The sequence below is a fragment of the Hyaena hyaena genome, unplaced genomic scaffold (assembly GCF_003009895.1).
Source record: "Hyaena hyaena isolate Hyena2069 unplaced genomic scaffold, ASM300989v1 scaffold_12, whole genome shotgun sequence".
Lineage (NCBI taxonomy): Eukaryota > Metazoa > Chordata > Mammalia > Carnivora > Hyaenidae > Hyaena > Hyaena hyaena.
The window spans coordinates 5,612,449-5,634,870 of NW_024080644.1; the positions used below are offsets into that span (position 1 = coordinate 5,612,449).

Consider the following 22,422-nt stretch of genomic DNA (forward strand, 5'->3'; position numbering starts at 1 on the left):
GTAGTCAGCAGACCCAATGTTGTATAAAGAGAGAGCCCAAAAGATAATGGTTCCCAAAGCAGGATTTCCCAAAGCTGAGTGATATAGGCAAGGAAAATAATTTTCCCTCTATCCTTCTAGGTTCCTGGCTGAGGACCACCAGCCCCCTACCCTGAAATAAAAGGCAGATTAACAGGAGAAAGACAAACAGAAGTTTAATAATATGTATACTCCCTAGAGTCAGGGAAGAGACCCAGGAAAATTGAGTAACTCCCCTGAAATGGCCACAGCCACTACCTTAAATAACATCGCCAGCTAAAGACAAAACAAAATGTTCGGGGGTGGGGAGCCAGTTAAGGGAGGCTACCAGGAAAAGCACAGTCTACAAGGGTCAGGTCGTTATAACGAGATTTAGGTCTTTGCCTTTTCCATCGATAAATTTCTAGAGATTTAGAGTCATCTTCCTCGCCCTGGTTCAGAGAGGAAAACACCCTTAACAAATGGATATTTTCCATATAAAGTAAATATCTCTCACAAAAGGGTAACTTCTACTCTGTTTTCACAGCTTCTCTCATGTCTGCAGTTTCTCAAAAATAAGGAGCCCCAAATAATCCTTATGCCAAAGAGTCATGTTTTGAGGTGGCAAATTTTGCTCCCCTTCAGTGACCATGGGCAAGTTACTAAATTTTGTGAGAATCCTTTTTATCAACAGATATTTATTGTTATGAGCTGAGCACACACTTTAGCAAAACAGTAATAGTCACTGTTCTCAATAATCACCTACTGCAAATATTTTTCTTACAATGTATTTTATTCTGATGAGGTTACAAAAGTAGATTTAAAAAAACACTTTTTAAAAACTGCAGTTAACTTACTCAGAAACATAGACAAAGCTCTAAAGGTTTACAAAGAAAACATAAATTTTTAATGTAACAAACACTTTAGAATATTTTAGACGGCAAACAAGGCTTACTGTTTCTGATGTAGACAAGACATGTAATGTTCTTTTTTTTTTTTTTTAAATGTTTTATTTATTTCTAGGAGAGAGAGAGAGACAGCGTGAGCAGGGGAGGGTCAGAGAGAGAGGGAGACACAGACTCTGAAACAGGCTCTAGGCTCCGAGCTGGCAGTCAGCACAGAGCCCGATGCGGGGCCTGAACCCACGAACCGCGAGATCATGACCTAAGCGAAAGTCAGACACTTAACTGACAAAGCCACCCAGGCGCCCCAAGACATGTAATGTTCTATAACAAGTGTATAACACACTGGTAATCCATTTACAGAATACTTATTTGGAACAGAATCTGATAATGAGAAAAAACCCAAGTGAATTTCCATGCAGGTGTTTCAATAAAATTGCTATCCTGTTGAAAGCCTTTCACAGCCTGGGACATCAAAATATAATGCAAAACACAGTAAGACTGAAGATGTAAGATAATTATTCTCCCTTTTGCCAGGATTCTATGGTAGCAAAAATCACATCCACTCACTGAACTGAACGTTCAGGGGGAAATAATGTCCCTGTCTGAACGTGTTCAGGGTTTGGTGTCGTTAAAAGAGAAGATGAGGCACATTAAAAATTTTAAGAGTTTATTTGAGAAAAATCAATTTGAATCTGGCAGTGCCAAAGGAAAAGTGGCTAGGTACACTCTGTGATAGGCGCCAGGAGAAAGACTTCATAGAGAGAGGGCAGAAGCACAGAAAGGAAATTATTTGTTCGGCTTAAAGCCTCGTTGGCTATTTGTGCTTGGATGTCCTTAGGTTTTGATTTCATGATCTTGAGGGATTTACAGGCTTAGATTTAGTTTGCTTATGTAGGCTGCTGCAGTATGAAAGCCACCTCAGTCCAGTGGCCTTATTTAATTGAGTTGAGCATCTCCAGGCCAGTATTTCTCAGTCTACGGTCTACACTGACAGGTCTACAGGGCAGCACGAGTACCATGACTGCGTCTCCTTAGAATCAAATTTCTAGGACTTACACTCTTTGGGCCTGATTTTTCTCTGCTCATGAGATAGTAACGGTGTGTTTGCTTGTTTGTTTGTTTATTTATTATGTTTGTTTATTTTTGAGACTGAGAGAGACAGAGCATGAGCAGGAGAGGAGCAGAGAGAGAGGGCAACACAGAATTCAAAGCAGGCTCCAGGCTTTGAGCCATCAGCACAGAGCCTGACACAGGGCTCAAACCCATGGACCACAAGATCATGACCTGAGCCAAAGTTACTTAACTGACTGAGCCACCCAGGCACCCCGTGACGTTGTGTTTTAAAAGAAGCTCCACTTCTGCTTTAACCTCACCACTCAAAGGCCAACAAAATCATAAAGAAAACTGAATAAGGTTTGGAAAAGTTAAAAATCACCACTAGAATTATTCCTGTGACCTCTGCAATACTAGAAAAACTTGTGTTGTCATCAAAGTCATGGTGAGTGCAGACTAGCATTTGTAGAGTAACAAGCAACTACCTGAGCTAGGAGTCTACAAGTCTAAGAGGAAACACTTTGATAACTAGCAGCCCTGTAAAATCACCAGATTTATTCACAGTGTGAAGAAGAAGATACATCTGGCTGCCAATAAAAACGCTGTAGATTTTTAGGGGCGCCTGGGTGGCTTAGTCGGTTGAGTGTCTGACTTTCGCTTAGGTCATGATCTCGCGGTTCATGGGTTCGAGCCCCGCGTCGGGCTCTGTGCTGACTGCCAGCTCAGAGCCTGGAGCCTGTTTCAGAGTCTGTGACTCCCTCTCTCTCTGACCCTCCCCTGCTCACATTGTCTCTCTCTCTCTCTCTCTCCTAGAAATAAACAAAACATTTAAAAAAAATAAAAAACAAACAAAACGCTGTAGACTTTTAAATATTTCACAGATTTTTAAATACTTCACACTCCCACAGAGATTTTTTAAATATTTCAACAAAAATCTATGACAGCATCATTGATGGGGTTTGGAGGTGATGGTGGGGTTCGAAGCTGACAGCCAAGGAAGCATTCTTGACGACGTCCTTGGTGCAAAAAGGTGATTTTATTAAAGCCACAGGGATAGGACCCGTGGGCAGGAAGAGCTGCACTGGGGTTGTGACGGGTAACTGATTATATACTTTCAGGTTGGCAGGGGGTCAGGGACAGCATAAGCCTGTAAAGAACTTTGGAAGCAAGGTTTCCAGGACATTGAGGGGCTGGGTGTTGTTAGGAAAACACCATTTATTACTGTTTAGTAAAACCTCAGTCATGAGACCCTTCAGATGTGTATCAGGAGCCATAAGCTTGGAATATGATTGCCAGCGTATATCTTGGGGGAGTTGAGATAAAAGAAGTTTCCAGAGGAATTTTTATATGTTAAAGTAGACTTACAGGATCCTGGGATGTCAGGATCATGTTACCCAAGATTCCCTTTTGCCCACAGCAGAGTGTCATCATTGAGGCAGCTGAGCTCCTACAGGGAGGTCACTCTGCCCATCTCAGGGACTTGTCAATGGGCTGTAGGCAGTAAGGGAATTTAAGTTTTCGTTTGTCTTTGTTTCCCACTTCACGGTGGCAAGCACTTAAACCCCCTTATCTTGATGAGGGTGATATTAGGGCTCCAGGAAATGGAGTCTATACGTTTTGGAGATTCGGCTATAGGTTAGATTGCCTTTTTTTGCAGTTTACTAAGTTATCCATAAACTGAAGGAGACTCCCGTCCTGCATGACTGTGATCTCTATCAGTCAACCATTTTCTTCCTTTCCTTTCCCCTGTTCTTGGGTAGCCAGGAGTGTTTGAGGAATATCACACATATTCCACCTGGCGGGGGGTGGGGAGGGTGGTGGTGGTGCTCTTATCCTATACTTTACCCTTAGCCTGCCTCACACTCCCTCATCACTGTCCAAAAGTATTTTTTTTTAAAAGGCCCAACCATTAAAGCACCATATGATTAACTGCACAATGGAGCAAGAACCCTCCACCCCTTGGTTGTGATCGGGTACAAACAAGAAATAATGATCACAGATACTGAGAACCAAGGAATTCTGATTAGGAGGAGAAAGGGGAAGGTGGTTTGTATAACAGGGAGCCCTGCTTTAGAGCAGACCCCAGGACAGACTGATTTCTTCTGACTCAAGTTTGGTTCAAACTCAAGTTTGGCTCTTTACTCAAGTCAAGAAGATGCCATCCTCTCCCATTCTCTCCCCTTCCGGTTTTCTTCCTACCCTTGACTCCTTGGCCCATGAATGTAAACAAGTAATGTGAACATTAATGTTTAGGTGCACCTGGTGATAAAGTACTTATTAAAAATAATAAAGGCCATTATGTGTCTCAAGTTACCAACAAACTTGTGATTTGTATCTGATTAGGAATCTGTCTTGGGGAAATGATGATGTTTGGTTTCCAGCCTAGTCATGAGGAAAAGGAAGATTTCTATTGCTGAAAATTCATGGATAAAAGTGAGCACCCCTTTGTTTAAGGATACTAGAAATACTAGAAATGAAGATGAAAATGAAACCTAGTTGAATAATAGAAGTTAATTCCTTAAGGAATTAAAAAAATTAAAGGTAACAAGGTTTAGTTGAAAGTTGAGAGGCACAAACATAACACTGTATGTTAACCGACTGGAACGTAAATAAAAACTTAAAAATAAATAAAACATAAAATTAAAACTTAGTAAAAAAAACAAAAAATGGACCAAATTTTACCGATTTTCTAAGGAAAAAAATAAAGCTGAGAGGCAGTAACATTCTAGGCAGTATCTAGAAACCAGCTTTCTTATTAATGCTCAATGTAACCCTACAGAATGACTGACAGAGAACTTTAGATTAGCTTAACATTAATTGTACAATGTTTCACATGGGACTTTTCTCTTTTCACAAGTGCATATCCTATTCTTTAAAACCACAAATAATGACATATGGTTTCAGCCTAAATTGGATGAAATTTTTCTTTAAAATCCTATATGTATTTAAGAATTTATTAACATTGAGTTATTAAAAAGGGATTTTTTTCAAACAATGATTTTCTTTATAGTCTATTGGGATAATAAAAATAAATATCAAGAAATTCTATCAAATCTAACCTTTACTGAAGCCATCAAGGAAGTCAGTGAGTGACTATAAGAGTCACAGCTCTGAAATACAGAAAGTAGGCCAATTTAAAGCTTTTTCTGTCTGGCAAATCTTCCAGTATATTTGCTGTGCCTTAATGTATTCTAAACAGTCAGCTGGAGTTTACTAAGTCCTAGGACACAAATGAAAAATGTTTTTGTTTTCCTTGTTAAAGGGGAAGATCCTTTTTATCCCAACAGAAATAAGTTTGAGTATTGACAGAAAAACAGTCAAACTGAAGAAAACTTCTATGAGGGCTCAGTTTAGTCTTTTAATATTAGCAACACGAGGGAAGATGTTTTACTCATTCCTCCCTTATAAATATATACATTAAACAAGAGGTAGCATACTATACCTTTAGCTGTTCTATAAATTTTGTATACCTTCATGGTTTTCACTGTGGTTTTCCTTACTTTATCTTTATTGGGATAAAGTTGGTGGACTCGACACTACAACATGAATAAAAATAGTGGATTTGAGAACCATGTTTGTGATACTATTTTGGAAGACTTTTTTAATTAAAAATTTTTAATTTATTATATTCTGAGAGGTAGAGGGAGAGAGAGAGAAAGAAAACACTTGAGCAGGGGAAGGGCAGAGAGGGAAGGAGGGAGGGAGGGAGGGAGGGAGAGAGAGAGAGAGAGAGAGAATCCTAAGCAGGCTCTGAGCCAAGCACAAAGCCCAACACTGGGGTCCATCTCAGGACCGTGAGATCATGACCTGAGCCAAAAATAAGAGTCAGATGCTTAACAAACTAAACCACTCAGACACCGAGGAAGATTTTTTTTTTAAGCCAAAATCTTCACGTGTTAAAATTAATTTGAATGATGCATTTCAAAATAAAAACCTTTAACATTATTGTGGTATCTCTCCTGATCAGAAGGGGCCCCCAAATGTGGGCAATGATCAGGAAGAATCCTGTGGTATGGGTGGTGAAAGAATTCACTGGAAGCACAACAAAGGAGACAGAAGTTTAGTGAACACACTGCAAGGGAGCAGTGGGCAGTACAGCATGGGAGAGACTGCCATGAAGCAGTGAGTGGGAGCTGTATTTAAAGGGGAAGGTGAGAAGGTGACATATGGGATTTTCCCTCTTTTGGTAGCTGTGCCTTTTTTAAGTACCCATTGGTTAGTTAGGGCCTATGAATATTTTGAGGGGGGTGAATCACCTGATGGCCCTGTTTGTACTCAGCCAGGGGGTCCCTTTAGGCCCTTTTGCTTTGATCAAGTTTCCATTGCTCAAAGCTGTTGTCTAAAAGTGGCCTCTACAATTATCCTTAGAGGCCTTAAAAGATACTATTTCTGATATATACACATATACTCTCCTAACAACCTAGATAGATTTACATGTTGATAAAATATCAAATAAATATTAAAAGATAAAAAGGACTTTTAGAAAAAAGCTTTGGTTGCTCATATACCTCATACATCAAATGATGATTAACACAGTAATCATAGGAAATAAATAATAAATAAAATATCAATCATGGAATTTTTAAAGATAGATGGATAGATAGAGACATATAAACATAAAGATTTTAATCTTTAGAAGCAGTGGCATACAGACTTGAAAACAGAATACAAAATGATATAAATGTTCTAAATATTAAGAACACTAAAAACGTCCTTTAACTTCTAAGTTGAAGTGGAATGAAAATTACCTGGTTATGTGATTATGTTGCTAAGAAATTTGGTTTGCAAATATGCTAATAAATTATTGGCAGAAATTTTCATTATTTATCATGTTGTCACCTGAAATAGACTCAGTCTATTTCTTCAGCAAAGAAACAATAGCCAAACTAAAAGTGCAGGTTAGTCACCACATATTAGAACCAAACGTGACTTCGTAAAAACAACAGGCCACAGAGAACGTCGAAGTTAGCTATGCTTAAAAGTCCTTGCTTAGAATCCAACCTATTTTTGGAATAATTTTATCACTAAACACAGACAATGGGTGTTTTTGTATCCTATTTTCTCAGACTGTTTCACTAGCTGTATTAGTTTGCTAGGCCTGCCTGGGTAACAAAGTACCGCAAACCAGATGGCTTAGAAAAATAGAAATATATCATCTTACAATTCTGTAGGCTACAAGTTCAAAATCAAGGTGCTGGCAGGGTTGGTTCCTTTTTTTTTTTTTAATTATTTATTTATTTATTTATTTATTTCTGAGAGAGAGATAGACAGCGTGAGCAGGGGAGGGTCACAGAGAGGGAGACACAGAATCTGAAGCGGGCTCCAGGCTAGCTGTCAGCACAGAGCCTGATGCAGTGCTCGAACCCACAAACCGTGAGGTCATGACCTGAGCCAAAATCAGACACTTAACCGACTGAGCCACCCAGGCGCCCCAGGGTTGGTTCCTTTTAAGAGCTTGGGGGAAAGGATCCATTCTAAGCCTCCCTCTTTAACTTATAGACACATCACTCTGATCACTGCCTTCATGCTCATATGGTGTTCTCCCTGTATGCATGTCTCTGCATCCAAATTTTCCTTTTGTGACACCAGATATATTGGATCAGGGCTCACCATAATGATGTCATCTTAATTACATCTGCAAGGACACTATTTCCAAATAACATCATATTCTGATGTACTGGGAGTTGGGACTTCAACCTATAATACATGGGAAGAGCCCAATTCAACCTGTAACTAGAATCTGTAACAGACTGGCACTAACATAACTCTAAGAATCGATGAAGTGAAGGGTCAACTGTGTTACAGAAATCTTACAATCCAAGCTTCTCAATGAATTCCTGTAGTGGTGCCACCTCTCCCATATCAATGAAATTGAACTTTGGAACAAATAAAATACTTTTGTATTTTTTTGTTTTTTTTTTTTTTTAAATAGTTTATTGTCAAGTTGGTTTCCATATAACACCCAGTGCTCATCCCCATGCCCTCCTCCATGTCCATTACCTCCCTTCCTCTCCCCCCCATACCCATCAGTCCTCAGTTTGTTCTCAACATTCAAGAGTCTCTCACGGTTTGCCTCCTTCCCTCTCCCCCGCTACTTACCCCCTTCTTCTCCCCCATGGTCAATAAAATACTTTTTTTGATATTTTTATTTATTTATTTTCTTTTCAAGTTTGTATTTAAATATCAGTTAACATACAGTGGAAGATTGTTTTCAGAAGTAGAATTCAGTGATTCATCACTTACATACAATATCCAGTACTCATCATAACAGTGCCCTCCTTAATGCCCATCACTCATCTAGCCCATCCTCCTTCCACCTCCATCAACCCTCAGTTTGTTTGCAATGGTTAAGAGCCTCTTATGATTTGTTTCCCATTCCCATATGTTAATCTGTTTTGTTTCTTAAATTCCACATATGAGTGAAATCATATGGTATTTGTCTTTGACTGACTTATTTTGCTTAGCATAATACACTCTAGTTCTATCCATGTCATTGCAAATGGCAAGATTCTATTCTTTTTGATGACTGAGTACTATTCCATCACACACACACACACACACACACACACACACACACACACACCTTCTTTATTCATTCATCAGTCAATGGACATGTGGGTCTTTCCATAGTTTGGCTATTGTTGATAATGCTACTATAAACCTTGGGGAGTATGTATCCCTTTGAATCTGTACTTTTGTATCATTTAGGTAAATGCCTAATAGTGCAATTGCTGGATCCTAGGGTATTTTTAAATAATTTTTTTAATGTTTGTTTATTTTTGAGACACAGAGAGAGGGAGCATGAGAGGGAGAGGAGCAGAGAGAGAAGGAGACACAGAATCTGAAGCAGGCTCAGGCTCTGAGCTGACAGCACAGAGCCCGATGTGGGGCTCGAACTCACAGACTGCAAGATCATGATCGGAGCCGAAGTTGGATGCTTAACCAACTGAGCCACTCAGGCGACCCTATTCTTGACTTCTTGAGGAACCTCCATACTGTTTTCCACAGTGGCTGCACCAGTTTGCATTCCCATCAACAGTGGAAGGGAGTTCCCCTTTCTCTGCACCAACACCTGTTGTTTCTTGTGTTAACTTTAGCCATTCTCACAGGTGTGAGGTGGTATCTCGTCATGGTTGTGATTTGTATTTCCCTGGTGATGAGTGATGTTGAGCATCTTTTCATGTGTCTCTTAGTCATCTGTTTGTCTTCTTTGGAAAATTGTCTATTCATGTGTTCTGTTCATTTCTTAACTGTATTATTTGTTTTTTGGGTGTTGAGTTTGACAAGTTCTTTATAGGTTTTGTCTACTAACTCTTTATTAGACATGTCATTCGAAAATATCGTCTCCCTTGGGGCGCCTGGGTGGCTCAGTCGGTTAAGCGTCCGACTTCGGCTCAGGTCATGATCTCACGGTTCGTGGGTTCAAGCCCCGCGTCGGGCTCTGTGCTGACAGCTCAGAGCCTGGAGCCTGTTTCAGATTCTGTGTCTCCCTCTCTCTCTCACCCTCCCCTGCTCACGCTGTCTCTCTCTCTCCCAGAAATAAATAAAACATTAAAAAAAAAAAAGAAAATATCGTCTCCCATTCTATAGGTTGCTCTTTAGTTTTGTTGATTATTCCATTCACTGTGCAGAAGCTTTTTTTTCTTGATGAAGTCCCAATAGGTCATGTTTGCTTTTGTCTCCCTTGCCTCCGGCCAACATATCTAGTAAGAAGTTGCCACAGCCGAGGTCAAAGAGGTTACTGCCTGTGTTCTCTTCTAGCATCTTTATGATTTCAGGTCTCACATTTGGGCATTTCATCTATTTCTCATGGCAAGAGCTGTGCAAACGCTACCATTTCCTCCCTGTGACTGTCATCCAGCGAGGCCAGTGCGGCTCCCAGCAGATTTCTGTACCTTGATTTTATATCCTGTGACTTTACTGAATTCATGTATTAGGTCTAGCAATTTTTTGATGGAATCTTACGGGTTAACTACATAGAGTATCATGTTATTTGCAAAGAGTGAAAGTTTGGTTTCTTCCTTGTTGATGTGATGCCTTTTATTTCTTTTTGTTGTTTGACTGCTGAGGTTTAGAATTCCAGTACTATGTTAAATAGTAATGGAGAGAGTGGACATCCCTGTCTTGTTCCTGACCATAGGGGAAAAGCTCTCAGTTTTTCCCCATTGAGGATGATATTAGCTGTGGGTCTTTCATGTATGGCCTTTATGACATTAAGGTATGTTCTATCTATCTCTACTTTGTTGGGGGTTTTTAATCAAGAATGGATATTGTATTTTGTCAAATGCTTTTTCTGCATCTATTGGTGGGATCATATGGTTCTGTTTTAAAATTTTATTTGAGAGAGAGAGAGAGACAGAGAGACAGAGAGTTGGGGGTAGGGTCATAGAGAAAGGGAGAGAGAGAATCCCAAGCAGGCTCCGTGTTGTCAGTGCAGAGCCTGTCATGGGGCATGGGAGATCATGCCCTAATCAAAATCAAGAACCAGATGCTTAACCGAATGAGCTACCCAGAAGACCCCATAATTTTATCTTGCATATCACTGATTCTTTCTGTTCTTTCTGCTTTGTCCATCCTCATTGTCATAGCATTCATTTAGGTTTGCGTCTTGGACACAGCATTTTTAATTTCACCTGACTAGATTTTAGTTCTTTTTCCTCTACAGTAAGGGATTCTCTAGCATCTTCTATACCTTTTTCAAGCCCAGCTAGGATCCTTAAAATTGTTTTAAATTCCAGTTCAGGTATCTTACTATATCCTTATTGATTATCTCTCTGGCCATTACTTCTACTTCCTGTTCTTTCTTTTGGGGTGAATTACTCCATCTTGTCATTTTGTCCAGTAAAATAAAAAGCTAGATCCTAGGTGCATTTTGGTCTGCTTGTTAAAAGAAGCTAGATCCAAAAAGTTAAAATTAAACAATGAAAAAATAAACATTAAAAGGAAGGTAGATCCGGTTTTCCCTAGAGCTGAAGCTTTGTACACTCTATGATCAGTAGACTTGGTACATGAGAAGGGTTTGTGTTGGTCTTCTGGGGGAGGGACCTTGTTGCTCTGATCCTCAGGTGGACTTGCCCTAGTAGAGACGTACCTGCAAGGCACCACAGGGCGGGGTGGGGGTGGGGGTTGAGGAGGTGGGACTTGCTGTAAGCAGCTCCAGTTTCCACTTGGTGGTGCTGTTTAGCTCAGTGAAGTCTCTCAGTGCTGATGGGGGTGGGGAGCAAAATGGCATTGCCCTGCTCTCTCATCCCCAGATCGGAGAGCTCATGCCTGCCTCTCTTCAGGAAGCCCTCACAGAAAAGCAAACTATCACCCCTCTTGTGTCTCTGGCTTCTGTCAGATCCCTGCCTTCACCCTATCTGCGTCTAAGCTGTCTGCCTGACACAAGGCACAGGGCTCCTATGTTTTATCTCAGGCATGTGGTTGGGTTTCTAAACTCCAAATTTTATGGACTTGCATGGCACTGCTCTGTGCTGATCCTCTGGGGGAGGGTCCCACCAAGCTTTTGCCATTTGCAGGCCCATCCCAAGAAAGTGGATGCTCAACTACGCAGCAGTTTGGAGTTTATGGCAAAGTGGAGCAGAAGCCGACACTGAGTCTCACTGCCCTCGGCCTGTGTCCCCACTCCAATGTCTGGGAAAAGTGAAGCACGTTGGTGCCACCCATTCTGTTCCTGGAGAGGCCATGCCACCACTTTCAAATGTACTCCATGCAGGGGAACTGTTTCTCCCTGTGTGACCCAGGGGATCTCAGACCATGCTGTCAGCTCCCAGGTTTCTGCCCTCCTTCCCTACAGGAGCACCTCTAAGCCAGGAACAACCACAGTGATGGCAGAATTCAAAAACTTCAGATTTGGGGTTTCATGGCTTATAATAACTTGCAGTAGTCTCCGTAAGCAGGCTCCCTCCTCTTCACGGCAGTTCTTATCTCTCTCACATCAATTCTCTTCATCTTCTACCTTCCATGATTCTACTTGTAGACTTGTAGTTTTGTTCTGTCAGTTCTCAGGATGATTTCTTGGGTGTCCAGAATGATTTGATATTTATCTAGTGGTGTTTGTGGGACAAAGCAAGCTCCTCTGCCACCTTCACAAATAAAATACTTAAAAGTATGCGTTGTGGTAGGCCTTTTCTTGCAATTACATCACAGAATCAAAGTGCTGGTAAGAAATATGGGCATAAACCTTAAACAAATGCTTTAGAATTATCTTTACCACAGATAAAAGGTTTTGGGGAAATGGGACATCAATCTTAGATGGAAAAGGGGTTTCATGATCACGTTTAATCCTGAATTCAAGCCTTCAAATAGTTGATGTATTTTGGAGCAGAACATTTGAGTGCGCCTTAATATTAATAGCATCTTTCCAATGATACTCATATCTTGGACCTGCAGACATGAGTAAACAGCTTGCTCCAGTGCAGAGTTATCATCTGGTTGAAGAAGTCTACAGTACTGTCAACTACTGATTGAGGTCTTCTGCCTCTGGCAACAAGACTGCTCTTATAGTATGACCACTTCTCAGAGTGCTTCTGCAGGTTTTAAGTGTTCAAACTCATGAAATCCTTCAGGGATGTTCTTCTTTGACTTAAATGTATTAGAATAATAGTTGTATTGGAATAATGAAGAGGAAGCTCATCTCCTCCTCAGGGGTGGAGGAGGGGACAGGGAAAGTCCATCAGACTGCAGTGCAGTCAGTATTCAGAGTCAGCATTTGGGGAGTGAAAAGGGGTAGACAGTTCTCAGTCTGTGGAAGGTACAGCCCAGGCTATCGCTGCTCTGAGATGGAATCAAACTTGGTACAGATCTCTGTGCTGCCCCTTCTACCTCATCAACCATAAACCCAGCTACCTCTCACAAGAGAAGGCTTCATTTACACTATGATTATAATCTTTTATATCAATCAAATACCCAAGCCAATATGTAATTATGAATTGTGGTAAGTTATATGAAGAGAAAGAAAAAAATTCTATAAAGAACATAAGTGTCAACATTTGTAAAAATGTGGTAACATGCTATATGTTTCAAGGATTAAATACTATAATGCATGAAAAGCACTTTGCATAGCATCTGGTGTTCAAGAAATGGTCAAGGATACGAGCCATTTTGATACTGAATTTTTGCTTTGTAATTCCAAACTATAATATCTTCTATGTTGAAATGTTTGCTGATTTACAGTGAACAATTCTTCTAAGGATTTTATAGTCTATTATTATTTACTGCAATTAATTCACCAACTTGTTATTCTACCCTTCCATAAAGAAGAATTAGGTATATGTAGGTTCTATGTCCCATTAAAAGCATATATGGTTTCTTCCTATGCACACTAATTACAGAGTTCTCTTAATTCTATTGCTGTCAGAATGGACAAACTATGTGATATTACTTGTATTATTTTCTGCCAAAATGTTAAGAATTTATATTATTTATATCACACAAAAAATCAGACTGACATCTAAATCATGCTTGCTAGTTTTCATGATCAGTTATTTACTTAGGTTTGTTTCATTTTTTCCAGCCATCTTACAGTTTTACTGTTTTGATTTACTCTAGCTCGATGCCAATCTTTTCCCCACCTGGAAAGCATTCTTGGCACATGGCACTGCGACTAAGACTGTTCTCATGGGCAGCCTCTGTGCCATTCCAAGTGACTGTGTGATTGGGAAGGACCAGAGTGTCTGAGAACAAAAGGATGGAGTTTCCCTCGGTGTGTGACAAGAGGTTGACCGCAGGCTTGGGCTGTGACGTGTCTCTGGTCTATTCTGCTGTTTTCCTGTGCTCATAAATTTGCAGGTAATAATATAGGTCATAGAGTCATGTGATGTGGAGTTTTAGGTCTGAGAGGGCTTTAAAGTCTATCCTGTCATACATGTCAGCATGGGACTGTATCTCCTAGAGAATAATACTTAAAAATAGTAATGACAGCTAAACGTATTAAAATTTTAATAGCTGTCAGTCTTGCACAGTAAAAGGTCAGCCCTTTACCTACTGACTCACGTATTTTTGGCAATGCCCGCCTGTGGGACGTACCGTTGTTCCCAGATGAGCAAACCGAAACGTGGGGAAGGTGCAAGTGTCCAAGAGACTGTTATGGAGGCCATGTGATGGCTGATTTTTCCCCAGAAATAATGTTGCCTATGTATATACTTGTTTAGAGTTTACAAACTTCTTTGGCATATGTTATTTCCATTCGATCTTCCTCCTCACGGGCTTGTGTGAGGCTTCTCCAAACAGATCTCGCCGGCCATCCATTTCTGCACCTTTCATCTGAGAAACTGGAAAGGCTTATCCATACAGCATTATCCACATCCTAGAAACAAGGGCCTGGAGTGTGGGCCTAAATGTCACCTCCATGGTTTGTTCTGGGCCATTGAAAGTCTCTCCAGGTAAATCGTGGTTTGGGTAAAGAAGCAGATTGGATAGGCATGGAGGAGGGCACTTGTTGGGATGAGCACGGGGTGTTGTATGGAAACCAACTTGACAATGAACTATGAAAGAAAAAAAAAGAAGCAGATTGTCCAATACTCCCAGGAAGCACTGGGTTAGTAACGAAGACACCTGGCATCCCCTGCTGCCTCCAGGTCCCCCTCTCCTCCATGCAATCACAGTGAACCCAGGCTGAGCCAGGAGCTGGTAGGGTCCTTCCCGGCCACTAGAGGCCAGCAAGCCGCAGTCAGCAGCCTCCAGGCTGGAGCCAGAGTGGGCTGCTACTCACATCAGGACAGTGGTGAAGACATGAGCATTCTAGATGAGGAAAATGATGCTAGGGTGTTTCTAGAAGAGGCAGGTCATTTCAGTGTGTTACCACTGAGATGCCTGTGGTGTTCCAGGTCTCCCAAGACTTCCCTGAAAGGCAGTCCTAGGCAAATTCAACGAGTAGAGAAACGGTGCCTTTGGGATGTCTGCCCACGTCTTCCAAAGCACCGTACTTTCCTTTTCAGCATAGTGCTTTCCTTCCTCCCCATGCCCGTTTGAAATAAAAAACAAACTTTATTCTCTTTTTTCTTCCAATAATTTAATTTCTTGAACACAGTAAAGTCTCACCCCTCTTTCTCTTCTCTTGGAGTTATATTATCTTTCTCTCCCGGTTTTTCTTTCTAGTGCTCACTCCTCTCTTCTCTCTGCTGCACGTCTGCAAGGGGATAAACACTGCCTGGGCAGGTAAATTACTCTCACTGTTTGAACTACCACCTGTGACCTAGTGACTCATAGATCTCATTTCTTTGCCCACACTCCGACAAGCTCCAAAGTTCCCATTTCTCACTGAGTGTCAGACATTTATATTGTAAAGCCACAAGTCTAAACGTCTAAACCAAACTGACTCCATGACAGGCTTTAAGTTTCCCCTCTAAACTAGAAGGCTTGAGTTTCAGCTTCCCCGAAACTATCAGGGAAACAAACACATTGCCCAAGGCAGGAGAAACCACCCTTGCAACACCCAATCAGGAAAGGCCAGCGACCACCCTCCACATTGTTAAGGGAGAGGCCTGGAGATACAAACTATAGATAGGACCCTGTTACCTAATGTTAAAGTTAACCCGTTAGTCGCCGAACAAGACCCTAGGCTCGCTCTGCGATTGGTTGAATTTAAAGGTTCTCTAAATGTTGTAACTGGATCCCGCCAAAAGTAATGAATACTCTAGACAATGTGTATGGTTAAACCCGCTGTCGATAATGTTGAATAATTATGACTGGATCACTGTTCCCATGTCACAACTTCTGTAACTCCCCCATCACAAACCCCATAAAAACCCTACTCTGCCTTTGTTCGGGGCTCTCAGCACGGATCCATTGCGTTGGTGAGGTCTGGGAGCCCGAGCTTAAGCCTTTAATAAAGCCCTTTGCTTTTGCATACGTGACTCGGACTCCTTGGTGGTCTTGGGATTTTGGGGAGAACGCGATCTGGGCATAATAATATGTGGGTGTGTCACCGGGACCTCAACTCAATTCAACCAGAATGAACCCTATATGGTATTGTGTGAAATCATCCTAACAAACATATTTGCAAATATTTACATCTGTAGATAATATCTGTGAAAGGAGACACAAGAAACCAATACAGGTGATAGCCTTCGGAGCTGGACACACTACAGCCAGGGGATAAGTCTGCAGAGAGACTCATTTTTCTCTATAGGCCTTTTTCAACCATTTATATTTCCTTTAATGTCCATGATGAGCTATTTTTACAAAAATTTTTAATGTTTAATTATTTTTGAGAGAGAGAAAGAGAGAGAAAGAGGGTGGGAAGGAGGGAGGGACACAGAGGGAGACACAGAGTCTGAAGCAGGCTCCAGGCTCCCAGCTGTCTGCCGGGAGCCGCACCGGCCTCTCTGGATGGCAGTCACAGCAAGGAAATATCAGTGTTTGCACAGCTCCTGCCATGAGAAACGAAAACTGGTATCTCTTTCTGCTACTACTGGCTCATGTTGGAAATGAGCCTGCTGGTATTGACCAGGCCTCACAATATTCTACGTCAGACTGACATTCCCCACACAGATTGCTCATAAGGAAAGGCATGTCCCTGCCTTTTCCAAAGAGATTTCAGATAAAAATACTGTGGATGATCATTAAAAGGGCCTTATAGATCCAAGACTTAACATAACAAAAGGGGCTTGAGTCTGGCCCTGAGACAAAGAGCCTAATTTAGAGTTAAGGGCAAAAAAAAAAAAAAAAAAAAAAAAAAAAAAAAAAAAAAAAAAAAAAAAAAAAATAGAGTTAAGGGCAAATATCAACCTCCACCCATTTGTTTCTGCCTGGAGCATTTTCTGGCCATGTATATGCTGATTACTCCCTGTGAAGGAACCTATTGAGGAACTTCTTCTTTTGTGATTTTGGGAGCCAAGGTGTCTCCTGAAAGACCTGTTTGACCCCTGCTCACAGAGAAGTAACTTCACCCTTTTATGCTAAAAAGATTGTCTGGTATGCTAAAGATGCCTTCCTTCCCCATAAGATAAGCATCTAAATCCCCTACCTCAATCACTGTTGATAAAGGTTATACATGAGTCTCCTACAAGTCTATGTTCTGGGAAATTCTTACATATCAAATAAGTTTGTTATCAGAAATCATTGTCTAAGGCAAATGCCACCTCTGTGCCGTCCCCCAAACGTAAAATAAAGTTGAGCCCCAGTCAGAGCAGAGATGCCTGCCTGGTGATCAGAAAGAATCTCCGGGGTTCTTGCACTCTCTCTCTCTCGCCGACACTGCCCATCCTTCAGGGACCCCTGGACATGCCAGAGCCGGCCTCCGACAACTGTCAGCAGAGAGCCTGACGTGGGGCTTGAACTTGTGAACATCATGACCTGAGCCGAAGTTGCACGCTTAACAAAATGAACCACCCAGGTGTCCCTGCTAACAGGACCTATTTTTTTTAAAAGGTAGTTATTTTTTAAGGTAATCAAATAGACATCTTTACATTAAAATCTTCTAGTGTTCTACCAAGCTCAGAGTCGTTCTTCTGTCACACTGTCTGGGTAGGTAAGTTCCTCTCACGGTTCTGACTACTGCTTGGGAGCTGGTGACTCCTAGATCTAGTATCTCTGGAAGCTTTACAGTTGCATTTCTGACTGTCAGACATTGACCCGTGGGTGTGTCACCAACCCCTCAACTCAAGCCCTACTACACCCCATTCACCGCCTTTCAGCTATTGTCCCTTGAGAAAGGACATCTACAAATAGTATAAATACCATCAACTTGTATTTTAAATACAGATAAAGAAGGGACCCCCTTCTCCTCCTCCTGAATTGTCAGTCTCAGCTGCAAACGACCATCATCTTGCCACATGCCCTCCAGAACTGTGATTCATTCCTTCCATCCCCAGATCCCTAGAACCATCATTATCAAGCAGCCCTGCCCCTGCCCCTACCCAGAAATACCACTCAAATTCAGCCTGTCTTCCTCATTTCTCTTACCTTTCTTTAGGCTTCAGTGATCTCTTTTGTGGGTTTCCCTGCTACCTCCCAATTTGAATTACTTTTTCCAGTACAGTTCTTTTCAAGGTCACCCTCCACACAGCTGCCCAAGTGATGGACATAAGCATACATCTAACAGCCTCGCCCCCGGCCTATGCCCGAGTGGTTCCCCATCCAAGGTGAGGTGGCATCCCGCCCTTCCCGGGCTGGCCCTTTACGGGGCCTCATCTGCTCCCGTCTCGTCTCATCACAGAAGTCACACCACTGTTTGCAGTTTCCTCGCCCTGACACTCTCTGCTCCTCCTTCTGCTCGGAAGGCCCACTCCTGACCCCCTTCAGTGTCCCGTCGTCTTGGCCGTCTTCTTACCATCACCGAAGACTCTCTCCATCACCGGAGACTTACACCAAGCCCTAATGAAGGAGAGTGGAGTACAGGCTGTGGAGACTATGCAGAAAACTGCCAGCTGCGGGCCCAAAGTCACCCCCTCATTTACAAGGTAAGGCAACAGGATCATGATTTCCAGCCAGATTAACTGTAAGTAACTAATCCACAATTCCCATGGCTGTGACATCAGTAACCTGGCATAATCCCTGGAGAAATGAGAAGGAGCATGGAGAACTCACACTTAGACTGCACAGTGTCTGGCTGCCCGACAAGACGTATGAAAGGAACCGTGTAGGTACTAGGAATCCAGAGAGTTCCCTGCTGTCCTAGAACGTCTCCTGACAACTTCAGTGCACTTCTGACTTCACAGTGAACTAGGTTAGTATTTACCCTCCTTTCAGACTTGGGCACAATCTTATCAATTTGCTATGTAGGCAGCAAGATGACAATGAGTTTCTGTCTCTCATAAAGTCTACCTTTTCATTGCTCACACCTAAAATTTCAAAGCAAGTCTAAGTTCATTGAGTGCAGAGAAAAAAATGTCAGCATTTGGACATTACAGACTTAAGTTTAAAACAAAAGTGCCATGAGTCTTTGTATAAGTTTCAATGATAAAGATATGTGGTAGGAAATTCTCAACATCCAAGTGGTCTCTACCAAATAAGAGTGGGGCTGAAATATCTGTGATAATGAAAAAAGATATGCAGAACTGAAAGAGAGGCACTATCAGGAAAATTCAGAGTCAGGGTTAGCAGTTACCTTATCTTTGTGGCACACACCAAGAATCAGAATGGTCAGCAGAGGAATGTTAGACTGTTGGCCATTCTCTGGGCTTTGGAATGTGTCACAAAGATTACATGGATGGCACAATTAAAATAAACTCAGCTTAATTTCAAGTTGTTTATTAATGCATTCAACAAATATTTGTTGAATGCTATGTGCAACAATTGGGGAAAAGAGACTTCTAAAGAAAGTGATAACACACATCTGAGACACCTCTAAATTAGCCAGTCTAGATTTTTCAAGGGGATTTGTGAAAAGGTGTCATGAATAAGAATAGATAACAGAATTAAATAACATATCTAGTTAGGAATGAGGCTGTCTATGTCTCTCGCTTCTCATTTGAAGGTAAGTCACAGCTACAGAATAAAGGAACACAAAATATAGATAGAGAGATATCGTGTCCATACATCCAAAGGATTTGGGACAATCTCAATTTAAATATCCTTTCCCCTGTCTTAAAGCATATGCTTGTACCTATCAAACCACATATATAAATTTAGACTTGGGAAATACAGCTAGGTTGGCAGAAACAGAGGGCATCCAAAGATTCACTGGGTCTCTTCAGGAGGACAAAAAGAGAGCACATTAAAAACTTAAGAAACAGTGACTTCAAGGATCATGAATGGGTACCTGGCTGGCTCAGTTGGAAGAGCATGCAACTTTTGATCTTGGAGTGGTGAGTTCAAGCCCCATGCTGGGGATAGAGATTACTTAAATAAACTTTAAAAAAAGGATCATTAAGACAAAGACAAAGCCATAGACAGCTGTGCATACTGGAGAAGACAGAGCAAAAGAGCCTAGGCAGGCTGTTTTCAAAGGTGGAAGGCCTGAGAGACACTTCTTTGGCATTCAGAGGGAGGGGAAATTTTTTTTTTTTTTAAAAGCGGGGGGTGGGGGGGCGTGGGGGGGGAGGAGAGGCTGGAAGAATAACGAAAGTTCCTCCTGAACATTTCTTGAAGGCCAAGTTAATTTGCCAGAAGATTTGCACTGACTCCATGTCACTCATTTTGGAGTTCCAATAAGCCCTGGTATAATTTTTCTTTCTTTCAGAGAACAAACCATACTAATCTTAGCAAATGGTCATAGGTATTTTTCAGGGTAATAGAGGCATTGCTAAAACACAAATAGATAAGGTGGTTTATACAGGGAAATCTAGTCATTGCAATACTTCTTCAAGGCTAGATATGTTTTGGGAATATGTAAAAATTTTGACTGTGTCTAGGGATGGACCACAAATGATATTTCTACAGAATGACTCACCTACATTCTCTTGTCCAAGGTGGGAATAGCTATTTTGAGCCAGAAAATATTAATTGAACCTGGTTCTACCACTTGCTGACTGTTAGATCTGAGACCAGACATTTTAAGCCGTCTGAGCTTGAGATCCCCATTTACAGAAAGGAGACAAGTTCTTCCTTGCAGAGATTTTAGAAAGATTGAGATTTTCTCTATCCTCCTCTCTGTCTTTCCCACCACCCCACTCACATATGTAAACACGCATACTCTCTCTCAAAATAAGTAAATAAACATTAAAAAAACAAAAATAAGAGCAAACAAGGCATAACTCTTGATCAATGAGCTAAAAATATGTCATAGAATAGTAGGAGAGCTGACTTTTTTTTAAACTTAAAAATTTTTTTCTTACTGTTTATTTATTTTTGAGAGAAAGGGAGAGCATAAGTAGGAGAGGCACAGAGAAAGAGGGAGGCAGAGGATCTGAAGTGGACTCCATGCTGACAGCAGACAGCCCGATGTGGGGCTCGAACTCATGAACCCACAGATCATGGCCTGGGCCGAAGTCAGACACTTAACCCACTGAGGTGGCCGACAGAGAACGTACTTTCGATAATCATGTACAACAAACTATTTTTACATCTGGGTAATGTCAAATTCTATATATAATACCAATGTTGGCTCCCCCCCCATCATTTGACCCTACCATTAAATATTTAGCATGAATAGATATAATAACTGTCTTCAATAAAGTGGATATAAATGTTTTACCTACCATGGTCTTCAATGCCAGTCTCACAATTAAGGCCAGAGATAAGGTCATCTTAAAAACTAACAAAATGTTCACTATTACCTTCTGGATGTCACTTGTGTAATATTCTTGCTGCAACCTTACCTAATGTCTTCACCAAATGTTTCCTGAATATCTGACAAACATTCATACCATACTAAGTTCTATAGGGGACATAATGATAATTAAGGCACAGTCCATGCCCCAAAGGCACTCATGATCTAGTGAGAGAGAGGTGCTAGTAATAACTGATAAAAAGGTCAGCTCTTAAGGGGTTTACCAAGAAGGGTACAAATTATTCTGAAAATATAGGCAAAAGGTTATTTCCAACTTCAGGGATCTAGGAGGCTTCTGTGGGGCAAGTTATTTTGAGCAAGGTCATGGAGGATGGGTAGGACTCCATCATCATCATCTTCATCAGATATGGCAGTAGGGGGATGGGGGTTAGCAGCTAGGCTGAGAAGCAAGCTTGAGCTTGACCTGGAAAGAAGATGAAAGTGGGACATACTCAGAAACAGATGCTGCAACACCATGGCCAGAACACAGGAAGGAAGAAGATGAAGTTGAAAATGCAGGTCAAGAGAACATGTGGGAGATTCTGAATGCCCAGCTGGAGAAGCTAGAGTTTTTTTTTCTAGATGCAGAAATCCAATGAAGGAAAAATGCCATGATGGGTCTTGATTCTGGAAAGGTGTACTACTCAAGTCAGTATGGAGGATTTATTGGACAGGTGAGAGAGAGCCTAAAAGGAAGCTAACCAGATAAGGAACATAGCCACAGGTCAGGGGCTTTAAGAGCTAGAAGGAGAGCAGTGGAAGCAGAAAACAATGGATTAACAGCAGTTTGCATCTTTATCTTGACATATTTCTTGAGGGCACTGGTCTCAGGTACACTGTATTACTTAGATTAAGGGCCTTGGGCTAGACTGAAGAGATGAAAGTACTTAAATATGACAAATTTGTGCAACTGCTCTTATAAAGTTTTGCCTGGTGGTAAATGTCTGAAGAAGGCACACTGAGAAGTGATCATGTGCAAAGGTTTTTTTTTTTAACCAAAAGACATGTGATACAATAAATATAATATGAAAATGTAAGTTCAATGATTTGCATTATTCTGACACCACACAATACCCCAGATTTTTACATCAGTGTCCTCTCAGCAGTTGATGTGAATTTTCTTTAGCCTTTTAACTTTGGCAGTTTCTGTTATTTTTACATGAATATCTTTTGCACCTGATGGTTGACAACTGGAATGGTCACTAATTTGTTCCCCAAACATGACTAAGCCAAGGTACCTATGTTTTAAAAATGCCTTGAGATCCTTGTATAGATGTCCAAACTCAGATAAAAATCACATAATCATGAAATGAA

General features: G+C 41.2%; 1 pseudogene; it reads right to left on the reverse strand.

The window, feature by feature from the left end:
• Positions 1-332: 332 nt before the first annotated feature.
• Positions 333-17,527, reverse strand: LOC120248062 (annotated as a pseudogene).
• Positions 17,528-22,422: the final 4,895 nt, after the last annotated feature.